Genomic DNA, 15,675 nt, shown 5'->3' with positions numbered 1-15,675 from the left:
ACCCAAACAGTAGTTGTTGTTATTTCAACACAGACTGATGAGATAGAGGTAGCCCAGAGCTAAAGTTGATGTTTCATTGTGTCAGTAGGATGACCTGCAAGTGGGTAACGGGGTGTGTGTGTTGGGGGGGGGGGCACACACAATCAAAAGCTAACCCCCCCCCCCCAAAAAAAAAAAAAAAAAAAAAAAAAACTCAAGGTTTCATGAACGGCGTTAAGCTCTGTTGTCTACGGTTGTTTCCAAGTGTTAATAACGTGCACACTTACTATATACATACATGGGTTGCAATAAGCCACCTTGCCTGGAGTTCATGTTTGTACAATGCACAACCACCTGAAAGGAAGACAAACACATCTTTCGGCTGGGGTGTTTCCTTTATGAGTATATTATCCACACTCACTCCTTCTCTTCACGTTTGAGGTTTAAAGTACTCCTCACGTACTACTCTAATGAATAGCCTTCGTATAGACGAATGCACATGATGGATGTTCGCTGTAAGGGTTTTGTTCATCGTTGTATACGGGTAATATTGAAAAGGGGCTTTTAGCAGATTGGTTTTGACCTTGCGTGTGTGTGTGCGTTGAATACCACTCGAGCCTTCAAGCAGGGGTTTGAGTGCGTAGCTGTAAATAAACGAGGTTGAAGACTTTGGTGTGTGCGTGATTTATGGGGTAAAAGACGCGCAGGTCAACCGGGCAATTTTGAGAGGGTAAATCGAGGTGCTTGACCCCTGGCCAGCTCCGTTAGTATCAGGGCCCAATTTCAAAGAGCTGGTTAAAGACATTTGAAACTATTGGTAATTGTAAAAGACCAGTCTTCTCATTTGGTGTATCTCAACCTAATGCAAAAAATGACAAGCCTGTGAAAACTTGAACTCAATTGGTCGTCGAAGTTGCGAGATAATAATAAAAGAGAAAACACCCTTGTCACACGAAGTTGTGTGCTTTCAGAAGCTTGATTTCGGGACCTTAAAGTCTAATTCTGAGGTCTCGAAAGTTACTTCTTTCTCGAAAACTACGTACCTTCTCAATGTTTTATACAATCAACGGCTCTCCATTGCTTGTTACTAAGTACTAACTTTCAATGTATTGCTGAGCAATAATGAGCAGGAGACCAGTCACAAAATGGAAGCCAGCTAGTGGAAACCGTATTGTGTCATCTCTCTGGTTACCTCTGCAAAAAATAGAAAATGTTTGTTATCGGTCTTCTTTCACCTCTCCCTACGACTGCAATGATCCGGACCGTTGATATTGACATCTTATTGTTTAAATCTTAACTATATTGTACACACTGGTCAGCTCATACGCATTGATATCGTAAGCCTGACCTAATCAAACACCCTGGTGTGTTCACAAAACGAAGCACGAGTTGCTCCTGGGTTTTATTTTGTACGTCTCCTCGCCAAAACCCTGGGATGAGGGCAGTTGATGTTGACATTATTTTATTAGCTCAATTATCCTAACTACATGGTAAACATTAGTCAGCTCGTATGCATCGATGCCCGAAGCTGGACCATATCAAACATCCTAGAAGGATTATTACCGAACTCTGCATTGAGGGGCGCTGATATAACCTTTTTGTTGTTTCAATTATCTTAACTACATCGTACACACTGGTCAGCTCATGCATTGATTTTCTAAGCTGGACCATATCAAACACCCTGGAGGGGTGTCAATCAACAGGGGCTGGCCCACTTAATTAATGAAGTCAGGATAAGCCAGGACAAAACTCTGGCAGCCTCATTTATGTACAACATCATTGTACCAATTGTCAATTGCTAAATAACGTAACTTTGATGAAACTGAATTAAATCAGCAAACCACTAGCTTCCCCATCATCCTGACATAAATAAAGACGTGGATAAAAAAAAATCGATACATATTCCTTTCACTTATATCATGGGAGTTTTTCAGCATGTTTATGACACCTGAAATATGGGCGTTGCAAGCAAACCTCGCTGCAGGTTTTCAGAGCACAATAGCAATCACTTTTTCTTTTTTTACCCTTTTTTTTAATAACTTGTCCCAAATTAGGCACAACTTGTACAAATAAACACACGGTGTAAACTATTCCGGTTCACTCCTAGGTGTCCTATCTTCTGTCCTGACTTTGTTCAATACATGACGTCTTAATGTTTAGAGTGCTTGTTATTTCAAAAGTCCTGTACGCTTGATGCCTTGGGCAGGTTAAGGTAATTACGCTGTCAGAATTTTAAAGCTTCATTTAAGGATGTGGAAATTATTTCACGGTCTGAAATGAGAAAGATTGTGGGACTCTTTTTCATGTATTATTGAATCAGCGAAAACGCCTTGCCTGACGCACTATTGAAACGCTTTGATGCTGAAAGTTCAAGGTTGAAATATCTTTGAATTCTATTATTTTTTTTTTTTTTTTTTTATTCAATTTGTTTGCTAATTGGCGTGTTCAGTGGATGTTTTTGTGTGAAGCGCCGTTGGAGGTTCTATGAACTTAAATACCTGTGTTGATGTGGGTCTGTTTCTTTCATATTTGTTGTGATGACGTGTATTTTCCACGGACAGTGGTCTTTGAAAACGCTTCTTCTATAATGTATGTAACCAACGTTACAAAAATAGTCTTAAAGTTGTAAATTTTGAAGAGCCTAGTTGTTTGTTAGTGGATTCTGATAGAGGATGACATGCTCTATCAAGTGATTTTCATTTCATTGACTTTTGGAATGATGCTTTATTTCAAAAATTGGGTCAAAGGTCACGATAACTTATTAAAGATCATAGTGACTTGTACAAAAATAGTCATAAACTTGTAAATTTGGAAGAGCCCAACTGTTTCTTAGTGGATTCTGATAGAGGAAGACATGCTCTATCAAATGATTTTTATTTCGTTGATTTTTGGAATGATAAATTGTTTCAAAAACGGGGTCAAAGGTCACGATAACATATTAAAGATTACAGTGACCTACATTTCAGAAAATTTATTTTTGACAAAAGAACTGATTTGAGCATGCAATTCTCATCAATTTGATACCAAATTTGCATATTTTATGTGATAAAAATTGACATGGTTATGACATATTTTTAGCAAAAAGGTGGTATTTTACCCTAAAAAAGTCAGATTTTAGTGGTTTCTGCCCTGACCACATGGAAAGTCCGATCGGGCTGAAAATTGGTGTGCATTCATTGCTCATTAGGTCCTACAAGCACAGCAATTTTTATCAAAATCGGAAGACATGAGGTAAAAAAGTGCGTTGGTCTAACATGGAATGACCCAGGTGCTGCTTGGGTGCACGCGTTTTTAGGGCGTTTGTTCTGAGGTGTTTGTTTTGTTTGTTCGTTCGTCTGTTGGTTTGCTGGATGGTTATTTTTTTAATATTTTTTTTTTTTTTCGTTTGCTCATGTGTTGGGTTGGTTTGTTTGTTGAGGGGGTGATGTGAGGGTTTTTTCACTGTGATAAAACATAATTATGTACATCAAAATAATCCGATGGAACAGGTCAGAACAGCCTCCATCCCAGATTGGTTACCTCTATGACGTCACCACATTACACAAATCTGACCATTATCCCTCACGCCATGCAGTCGTACGGTCTCTATATCATCATGTACGTGTACATTAACTTAAGCTGGCGATTAACGATAAGTCCCGTCGCAAATATTGCCGATGCATTTTTGGCGCCAAAATTCATGTTTACGGCGGGAAACACGGTAGTCGGTGCCGTCTGATCACGAATGCATTGCATTGGAAAGAGTTTCAGGTACACTAATTGTTCAGTTGAATTCCGGAGAGAGGAATGGGTGTTAGATCTCAGGTAACATCAACTCAATTGAAATCATTTGAGATAAATTATGTAAGATGGATATGGTGTTAACTTCTCGATGTCAATTATACTGGGAATACACTGATGGGGTTTGACTTAAATAACGCATAAAATGGAACTTCGTGATAGTACAAAGTTGAATTTTAAATTGCATAATATTGACAGTGATTTTTATATTTACTTTCAAGCAAAACAATAAACGTTGAGAACAGTGTTTTAGAAGCAAACCATCAACTTATGGCCTGCAGCCAGACTTATCACTAAACTGGGATGACGTTTTAAAGTGGCGTTAACCAACCGTGTTTAAAGGGCTAAGGCTTTGTTGTACGACACAAAACACAATGTCCACAGATTTACATTGAACTTGATTTGATGATAAGATAAAGCTACCCTTGAAATATTACTTCAGTGCTGTAGTTTTTTAGAAAAAAAAGTACACCGAGTCACGAACATAATTTTTCTTCTCAGTGAGTCGACAATTATTAAGCATGTAAAACGTATTAAAGGCAGTGGAAACTATTGGTAATTACTCAAAATATGTTTTTGTATGAAAACCTACTTGTAATAGGGAGAGGTTGGTAGTATAAAACATTGTGGGAAACGGCTCCCTCTGAAGTAACGTATAGTTTTCGAGAAAGAAGTAATTTTCCACTAAGTTGATTTCGAGACCTCAGATTTAGAATTTGAGGTGTCGTAATCTGAAAGCACATTATTTCGTGTAATATCTCGCAACTTTGATGACCGATTGAGCTGAAACTTTCACAGAACATGTTGAGATACAGCAAGTGAGAAGACTGGTCTTTGACAAATACCAACAGTGTCCACTGTCCTTAAAAAATGGGTTCATGCCCGAAGTCTTTTATATCTAAGTGAAAAACTATCTTTCTCAAAAACTACGTTTCTAAGATTGATCCGTTTCTCACAATGTCCCAGTTATGTTTGCTCGTTACCAAGTTAGTTTTCGTGACAACAACTATTTTGAGTAATTACCATTGGTGCCAGTGCCTTTAAATTACCTGGAGACAATATAGCTGAACAAAAAGGCGGAGTAAAAGAGCTGTGTGGGACCAGTTTATCTCTACATCAACAATGCTTGTTTTGATTGGCTGTCCATGGTCATTAGTGAATATATTCATCCCTATTGCTGAGCCATTTTCCGGATATTGAGACTGTTGGGTTTAAAACTAGTGCCAGCCAAAGGCTGTCTAAAAAAAGAAACCCGGATCCTATAATTGATCCCATCCGTCATTATAATGTTATTAAGATGATTATTTTTGATAATAGTCATAAAATAGTAAAGACTCGCACAACTACCCTGCTGGTGTTCAAGGCGCAGTAAAACCAAAAACAAACACAAAAACTGGCACAACTAAATAACTAGTCCTTGAAAACCTGTGACATAAGATAAGTTTTGAGAAGACGTTCGAATACATTTGATTTAAACAAACTGTTTTTGTTAATTTCTTTACCCGGATTTATTGTTATTATTCATTAATGTATTGTCTATTCCATTGCTGTTTATTGTAGTTATACTTGTTTAGCCTCCAGCTGACTTGATTTGTATAACTTTGTCCACAAATATTACTACTTTATTTATTATTTCTGTATTTAAACGATTTTGCCAAGATTATTCTTGTTATAATAATGTTTATTTATAACTTAATTTGAATTTATTTGTTCATGTGTTTGATTTTTTTTTTCTTGTTTCTACTTCTTCGTCTTGTTATTTATTTGTTTTGTTGCTATATTAATCAGTTATTTTATAGCTACTTGTAATGTTTGTTTGTTTTTTATTTTTTATGCTCAACTTTTTCGACTCTTAATAACTATACCTGAATTTGTTGTCAGTTTATTGTTGTTTTTATTTCTACAATTTTATTCCATTTAAAACGTTTAATTCGAGCATTTCAGGAATAGGGTATTGATAATTGACTTGCCCCGTTTCATTAGACGTATTTCCCTGTCCTTATTCCGAAAACAACTCAAATGATGGGGGTGAAACGGGTAATATAGTTACGAGGAGAAAACGCACCGGGCCGTGAGCAATGTTTCCTCGGGGAAAATCAAGCTCGTTCCCCCACAGCTTGAAAATGGTCCTTTAAACCCAGGTTTATCACCAACAAGAGATAAGAAATCATTCTACTAGAAACCCGTCCATTAAAAGCAGGAAAGGAAAGGAGAACAAATTGGTGAGGCTTTTAAACTACCTTCATTATTAACCCGTCCATGATGCTAAATTATCTACGATAGGTCTTCTAATTTGGCCACTGAGATTGGAAGTATTGGGCATAAAGTGGTCCCTCACGCTCAATTTCATCGCGTAACGGGGTAAGGGTTCAATTTGAGCACTTAAAAACATAGCTTGGATGGGAGCTATTTAAGTGGGCTCGGAGGAGCGTAGACTAGGACATTCAAATCTAGAGGGGACTCAAGCGATACTATGAAAAGCAATGACGCAATAAGTGGAGTACAAGAGAAAAACAAAAACCCTACGATTTAAAGGCCGTAGAAACTATTTGTTATCAATCAAAATAATTTTTCAGCAATAAAACTTACGTAGAGGAATGAATATTTTTGCAAATGAGCATGGACAGCCCATAAATTAAGTCTGGTTGACGTATAGAGACAAACTGGTCCCACGCAGCTCCTTTTCTCTGCCTTTTCGTTTAGCTTTACTGTCTCATGGTTATTTAAAGGCACTGGACACTATTGGTTAATACTCAAAATAAATGTTAGCTTCATCACTTACTTTGTACAAGCAATGAAGAGTTGTTGATAGCATACAACATTGTGAACAACGGCTTTCTCTGAAGTAAAGTCACTCAAATTAGAATTATTAATGCCTGAAATTAGGCACCTGAATTTAGGCACACAAATTTGTGTGACAATGGTGTTTTTTCTTCCATTATTATCTCGCAACTTCGACTTCCAAATATTTACAGGTTTGTTATTGTATGCATTAGGAAACACCAAGTGAGAATACTGGTGTTTATGAATTTCCCAATGTATTCATAGTGCCTTTAACATGGGGATCCCACGATCAAAAGTCAGTTGTTAAAGGATTATGGATACTATTGTAATTACTCAAAATGATTTTCAGCATTAACGAGTAATGGGGAGAGGTTGATGGTATAAAACATTGTGAGAAACGGCTCCCTCTGAAGTGACGTAGTTTTCGAGACCTCAGATTTAGAATTTGAGGTCTCGAAATCAAGCATCTGAAAGCACACAACTTTGTGTGACAAGGGTGGTTTTTCATCATTATTATCTCGCAACTTCGACGACCAATTGAGCTCAAATGTTCACAGATTTATTGTATGCATATGTTGAAATACACCAAGTGAGAAGACTGATCTTTGTCATTTACCAATAGTGTCCAGGGTTTTTAAGCTGCGTAGGGCACTTGGGTTGATTTACCGGACTTGGTTGATTCGAATCCCGACTGATGTGTTCTGACTGCTCTTTTTAATGGTGTTCATCTGGAAAAAGTGTAATCTTGTGATTATGCTGCAATTATTACGCAAAGTGTATTTGTCTTGAAAATGAGAGGTGGGAAATCCTATACAGTATTTAGAATTAGAATTAGGGTTTAGAATTTGGAGTCTCGAAATCAAGCACGTGGGAGCACACAACTTAATGAGACAAGGTTTTTTTTTTTTTTTTTTTTTTTTTTTTTCATTAATATCTCGCAACTTCGACGACCGATTGAGCTCAAATGTTCACAGGTTTGTTATTTTATGCATATGTTCAGATACACCAACTGTGAAGACTAGCCTTTGACAATTACCAATAGTTTCCAGTGGCTTTAACTTGTAAACCAAAATATTTGCAGAGTCTTTTATGTTTGCAGTATTGCCTTGAGGTAAGGCTGTTATTAATCAGTATCCCACCAACATTGGTGTTAAACTCTGTTGACTGAAAGCCTTAACATTGTATGACCTTATTAAACCAAAACAAGGGTGAGCAAATGTTCACACAGTCGGCCTTAGCCTAACAAACAAACTTCACGTTTTCTTGGATTGATATTCATGTTTCTCAATAATGTGGCAAGTTAATAATTGCCTCCACTTTTTCTGTAGGGAGTTGTTGTGTATTTAGTGTCTCATAAAACTGCCAACCTGCACTGTGATTATACTAAAAGCCATCAAAGTTTGCGTAGGAAAACCAATATTTTCAGTGCCCTCACTGTTATGCTTTAAAAAATAAACATGATATTAACTTAGTGGTTTGTTATTTGATTTAGTCGCGGTGTTGATTTTGTTAGTTGTATTGTAGTACACTATTGATATTTACTCAAAATAATTATTAACATAAAACCTTACTTGGTAACGAGTAATTGATAGTATAAAACATTGTGAGAAGTAATTTTCCACGAATTTGATTTCGAGACCTCAGATTGAGAATTTGAGGTCTTGAAATCAAGCGTCTGAAACCACACAACACTGCGTGACAAGGGTGTTTTTTTCCTTCATTATTATCTTGCAACTTCAATGACTGATTGAGCTCAAATTTACAGCAAGTGAGAAGACTGGTCTTTGACAATTACCAATAGTGTCCAGTGTCTTTATTGCTTCACTTGTCTTATACATCCATAAAACTTTACCTTGTGTCTGTTTGACTGTGCATAGGTTGCGGAACGGAGTCATCTTCCTTAACCTTAAAGACATTGGACACTATCGGCAATCGTCAAAGACCAGTCTTCTCACTTACTGTAATGTAACTCGACACATGCACAAAATAACAAACCTGCTAAAATTTGAGCTCAATAGGTCGTCGAAGTTGCGTGATAATACTGGGAACAAAAGTTTTGGAGTCTCGAAATCAAATTGTTGGAAAATTACTTTTTTTTTCAAAAAACTACGTCACTTCAGAGGGAGCCGTTTCTCGCAATGTTTTATACTATCAACCTCTCCCCAATACTCATTATACCAAGTGAGGTTTTGTGCTGATAATTATTTTTAGTAGTTACCAATAGAGTCCACTGCCTTTAACCACCGGTTATTTGTAGTACCATCACTAGTCCAAAAAGATATTCGCACGCTGTTACCGCAAACCTCTCGTAGTAGGACACACAAAGAAGAGAACAAATCACTTCAGCGTAACTTTGGAATGCAGCATCGTGACTTCAGAATTAGATGAAAATACTTCCAATGACGGTCAATGACAGTGGGCAGATGACAAAGTACCGTATTCAAAGAATGTCTTAATTAAAAGACTGATATTTCGTGAGTCTCTTATTTCTCTCAAGGGAAATTGAATAGATTACACAGATTTAAGATCCGATAGCAACTCTCTCTAGAAGACGATTTATCAGAGCCACAAACAGAGAGATGATACTTTTGTTGAATTAGTATAATTGCTTTTTCGTGATTCGCAGTTTTTGCGCGTGTGGGTGTGTGTCTTGAAAGTTTCTTGGTGTCAAATCTGACCCAGATCTTAGAAGCACTTATGGACACTATTGATAATTACTCAAAATGACTGTTCCCATGAAAACTTACTTGGTAACGAGCAATGGAGAGCTGTCGATAGTATAAAACATTGTGGGACACGGCTCCCTCTAAAGTAATGTATAATTTTTGACAAAGAGGTGATTTCTCACTCAAAAGGTATCAAATCCAATGCATCTGAAAGCATACAACTTCGTCTTTGGGACAACGGTGTTTTTTTTCCATCATTCTCTCACAAATTTTCACCGGTTTGTATTTTATGCATATGTTGAGATACACCAAGTGAGAATACTGGTCTTTGACACAATTTTTCCAGTGCCTTTAATAAAGGGTCCGTTTGGTAATGCGTCTTAACATTAGTGGCAATAATCAAAATTGCAATGGGACAAATTTTAAAGAGCTGCTTAAAACCATTGGACCCTTTCGGTTCAGAAAAAAAAAATCACAGATTTACAAATAACTTACAGGGTTTACAGAAGGCAATAGTGAAAGACTTCTCTTGAAATATTATTCCATGAAATGCTTTACTTTTTGAAAAAACAGCAAAACAATATAAATTCTCGTTAACGAGAATTACGGATTTATTTTAAACACATGTCATGACACGGCGAGACGCGCGCAAACAAGGGTGGGTGTTTGATATAGAAGTTGTGGTACACAAAGTGTGGGCCTTGGACAACACTGTTTACCGAAAGGGTCCAATGGCTTTAAGCACAAACAAATTGCGGAACTACTGCTCAGCAGCAATGACCCTGACAGACTGCTGGATACTAGTAAACAATTGTGCATGTGATGTAGTATTTTTGGGCTCGTAACCAAATGTGGTAAGCAAATTGGGCGGTCATATTGTGCGTTCACCAGGGATTTGTATTGTGACGTAGTACATTAACGTGCAGTAAGCACCGGAAAATAAGTATGCCTTTTCGTATGATTACGGTTAGCATCGCTATGAAATGGAAATCACAAAGCACAAAATCGGCCTCTAAAGCAGCTTTATGGCATTGAGCCATGTTCAAATAAAGTTTGTTAATGTTCCTTTTTCTAAACAATTCGCGAATTGGGTTACCTATGGGGAAACCTGTTGAGCTTGAAAAGCGTCTTACCTCGTCGCTACAAAACAAATTTAAATAGAATCAAATTTGTTCCCTGTTCATTCATCTTTCCAGCCCCCAAATAGCAATATTCTACACCCCATACCGAACCTGTCACAATGAGCCAAGAGCCAAAGGCGAAAAAGTGGAGCTCGCCCCAGCGCACAAAGTGATCTCCTTTCTCGAATTGAAACATCGCAAAGCCACGGGTATGTACAAGGGGCAAACAAGCAAATCAGATCACAGATACATTCATTTATTCAATGCTTCCCTTTTCACCTGGCTTGGCGGAAGGCAGGTGATGCTTTTGTGTGCTTGGATTAAAGCCACTTGACAAGTACATGACCTTATGCTAAAATCCTCCTCCAAGAAGGGAGGTATATAAAACAAAATGATTGGGCGAAAACTGCAACTGTGCTATTGTTAAAGGCACTGGACACTATTGGTGATTACTCAAAGTAGAGTAGCATAGCAACATGGGAACGAGCACCGGAGAGCTGTTGAAAATATGAAACATTGTGAGAAACGACTTCCTCTGAAGTAACGTAGTTTTTGAGAAAGAGGTGGTTTCTCAATCAATTATTTGAATCTGATAATTAAGACCTCAGACCTAAAGTTTTTTTTTTTGTTTTTTTTTTTTTGGGGGGGGGGTATCTGCAAGCACACAACTTTGTGCAACAAGGGTACTTATTAGATAAAAACAGGCCATTGTTGAATTTGTATTTACAACATTAAAAAGGGATCAACATGGCAAGAGGTTTGTTCCATAAATTGGTCTGGTCATATACATAATCGGACTATTTTGATACCGTTTGGTTTGGCAAACTGGTAATGAGATTTCATCTGAGTTTTCCAAGTTCCTGTGGTGAACATTTTTCCTAAGTGGTGGGACCCAGTTGCAGAACTGCTCAGAGGAAAGCAGGGATTTGAGAAAGCTCGGGCACAGCTGCACCTTCGAATGGGATACACTAAACTGAGAATGATTGTCTTTGACAATTAAATTACCAAAAGTGTCCTGTGCCTTTAAACACCGGCCTGGGGTGCATGGCTTTTTAGTGACGCACGGTTTGGAGTTGCATACTTATAGAAGGCGCCTACATTGATTCCAGTGTTGCCTCATTTTTTCCTGTGACGTTTATGTTTTTATTATAAAGCTAATCATATCAGTCAATTGACATCCGAAATACCTTTAGGTTACGATCTTTACGGTGACTACCCATCCACCCCACCTCCACATTTTACCCCGCACTTCACCCCCCCCCCCCCCCCAAAAAAAAAAAAAATAAATAAAAAATAAAAAAATATGTAGCCCAATAGGCACTTTAGTACTAACACACATCGGTGATAAATTGGTAAAACCAAACTTAACATTTGGTATCCCGGTGCAAATTTAACATCTATTAAAACGCTTGTATAGTGTTTAAATAAAACAAAACCAAAATCAATGTTTTATCCTTCAAACCTGAAGATGTTTACCCCATGGGGTTACTCTAGGTAAAAATGCCATTATGTCTACACATCTCCTTTTTAATGTCGATCTTATAGTTCAAGACCTTTTTGTAACTGCCAGCACCCCTGGTCATTAAGGTTACAGGAAAATGAAAAACAAGTGAACATCTCGCTCATTGTTTTGCCATGATTTTTGCTTTAATCATAATTGAATACGTCATCATTTTTGTTTTCCAATGATAAGTCTTTTTTAGTTCCGTACTTCAATCAGTAAAGTTTGGTAATACATCTTGTACAGATGCTGTCACCTGTAAAATTATAAAAGCTTTTTTTCATGTGTCCTCAAAAGACTACCTCCTAATTAGTTTTTATATGTATAGAGGCTGTAGCCTACCAGATTTATAAATTTCCGATTGGTCATCAAACATCATTGGAAAATGTTTTTAAAAGTTGAGAATAGAACCCATAATATAAAACTACAAAACATCGAAATTTCTGTTTGCTTGTTTTTTACCTATTAGTCTAATGGTTATCTGTTATCTATATAGCTGGTCATTAGCGGTCTTTATTCAAAAGGCGAAAGACCAATCTTTCCGATCAGGATTTTGATAAATCGATATTAAAAGTGCGAAGATTTTTCATTTTCCGTCATTGTTGTTATCTCTTAAAGGCACTGGACACTATTGGTAATTGTCAAAGACTAGTCTTCTCACTTGGTGTATCTCAACATATGCATTAAATAACAAACCTGTTTAAAATTTGAGCTCGTCGAAGTTGCGAGAGAATAATGAAAGAAACAACACCCTTGTCACATGAAGTTGTGTGCTTTCAGATGCTTGATTTCGAGACATCAAAATCTAATTCTGAGGTATCGAAATCAATTTCGTGGAAAATGACTTCTTTCTCAAAAACTATACGTTTCTTCAGAGGGAGCCGTTTCTCACAATGTTTTATACTATCAACAGCTCCCCATTACTCGTTACTAAGTAATGTTTGACGCTGGTGTTTCTGCTTTTTTTTTTAATAGAAACAAAAATCGAATCTAACCAATCACACCCACACATAATCTCAAAAAATTCGTTCGAGGGAGCCGTTTCTCCCAATGTGTTATTATATCAATACTCTCCATAGCTCGTTACCATGTAAGATTTTATGCTAACAATATTATAGTATCCTTTGCCTTTAAACATAGTGGAAGGACCAAACCAATGTCGCTTTATGAATGAACGTTGATAGTGAAAACCTCGAAACTCAAGCAATAATAGAATCACCTCTATTTGCTTGAACCAATTGTTGAGCTTCTGGATCTGCTGACTTTGCACAAACCACATTCAACATCGTCATCAGAAATAAGGGTCAATATTGGATACAATCGCACATAATCTGTTTTATCAAGAATTTTAGAGTACACTTGACCTTATTATTTTGTCTGTTGCCTTTAGATATTATGATGTTACAGAATAGTTTGTTGCCGACGATTTAATCGTCCAAAACTACGGCAAACTACTACATTACAGTATGTCCGATATCACATGCAATTATGCTCTCTATGCTCTGTGCTATACTATCCGGAGGACATTATTGCATATGCAATAATGTCCGCCGGACGCTGCTGCATAATGCAATTGTGTCCGCCCGGACACATTTGCATATGCAGTTGTGTCCGTCCGTGCAAAGCCGTTGTAGTAAATTAAACGCCCTTGGTTCGCCATTGTTTACAAGCTACTAAGTGCATGTCATGAATGAATCATAAAATACGTGAACATTCATGCTGCATATACGTAGGTTCAGTGCATGCACGCTCGCTTACGCGCCCGCATACATGTACAGTCATTTTTGCATAGCTCCGGACACGATTGCATATGCAAAAGTGTCCGGAGCGGATAGTATTGCATGGCGGACACAATTGCATCTGACACCGGCCTTGCGTACGACAAACCACTGCGGCAGCAGCCTCTACAGCTGAATATAACGTAGCTTTTGAGATTTCTCACTCAAAATTGAAAGACTTCAGGCCTGAAGCCTTGCGAATTTGCTTCCTGAAACAGAAAAACACAATAATGTGCAACATTTGTATTTGGTATTGTGGTTTTGGGGTTTTTTTTTTCTTTTTCTTTTTTCATTATTTTGTCGCAACTTCGATGGCCGATTGAGTCCAAATTTTCAAATGTATTTTATGTTATGCATACGTTGGGATACACCAAGTGAGAAGACATGGTCTTTGACAATCCAAATAAATTTCGTTAACAGATAGTTCATGCAAATACTACACCTCCATAACGATGAACGCTACAATCCCGTTGGAGACACGTAGAACGGATCACTTTAAAGTCGGCAAAATCCATCTTCGCCAAGGCGTGTTCGGTAACATGGGTTGTCTCAGCTCAGTAGTGTGTCATTAATTATACCCTTAAAGACATTGACACTATTGGTAATTGTCAAAGACCAGTCTTCTCACTTGATGTATCTCAACATATGCATAAAATAACAATCCTGTGAACATTTGGGCTCAATTGGTCATCGAAGTTGCGAGAAAATGATGAGAGATAACAACACCCTTGTTAGACGAATTAATGTGCTTTCAGATAGGAATAAAAGACTTCTCCAGCTAGAAGTCTTTTATATTAGTGAGAAATTACCTCTTTCTCAAAAACTACGTTACTTCAGAGGGAGTCGCGTTTCCCACAATGTTATATGTTATCAAGAGCTCAAGAGCTCTCCAATGCTCGTTACCAAGTCAGTTTTTAAGTTAATATTTGTTTTGAGTTAATTTCCAAACATGTACCTTCCCTTTAACTGCTGTCATAAAACGCAATAGGAGACTTTCCAACGCTAGGCGGCAGCAGACATACCGGGTAAATTTCCATTGTTTACGTAGTTCTGAACATGCGCATAATTCTGAGAACAATGGATTTACCCGGTAAGTCTGCTGCCCTCTATCGTCCCAGAAAGTCTCCCATTCGCACTGCCAGTGACCTCAATGTTTTGGCATTGATAGGGCCTATTTTGTTGTCTTTTTCCCGCCTACAAAGTGGTAATGTCGACCTCAAGCCGCACGGTATGCGTTTGCTTACAACAAAAGATAAATCTGTAAGTAGTTTAAGGTCTATTTACTTTATGTATGACAAAAAACACAATGTCCACAGAATTACACTAAACTTTACACAGTTTGAAGATAATGGTAGTAGAAAGCTTCCATGAAAATAATTTTCGTCTCCAGTGATCATGAGACGAAAATTATTTTAGTATGGATAAATTGATTTCCATGACATTCTTTTTCATTCATTTCTCAAAAACTACAGCACCTCAGCAACTAATGTTTTGAGGTATGCTTTCTACTATCGTTATCTTCAAACAGTGCAAAGACCAGTCTTCTCACTTGGTGTATCTCAGCATATGCATATCATAACAAACCAGTGAAAATTTGGACTCATTTGGTAATCTAAATTGCAAGAGAATAATGAAAGAAAAACACCCTTGTTGCGTTGATTTGTGTGTTTCAGATGCATAATAAAAAGGCTTCAGTAAAAAAAATTGAGAAATTACCTTTTTCATAAAAACTACGTCACTTCAGAGGGAGCCGTTTCTCCCAATGTTTTAGGATACTATCAACAGCTCTTCCTTACTCGTGTAGGCTAAAGTGTTTCAGGTAAATGTAAAACTTATATTCTTTTTACATTAAACACATCACTGTACGTGGTTTTTCCATTTATTATTAACTTCGATCACCATTTAAAGGCAGTATTGGTAACTACTCAAAATAATTGTTTGCATAAAACCTTACTTGGTAACGAGTATTGGGGAGGGGTTGATGTATAAAACACAGTGAGAGAAACGGCTCCCTCCTAAGAAAAATGTACATAAACCCGTAGGCAATCCACACACATTCTCATTTA

The sequence above is a fragment of the Asterias rubens genome, chromosome 17 (genome assembly GCF_902459465.1).
Source record: "Asterias rubens chromosome 17, eAstRub1.3, whole genome shotgun sequence".
In the NCBI taxonomy this organism is placed as follows: Eukaryota; Metazoa; Echinodermata; class Asteroidea; order Forcipulatida; family Asteriidae; genus Asterias; species Asterias rubens.
This window is presented reverse-complemented; position numbering follows the sequence as displayed.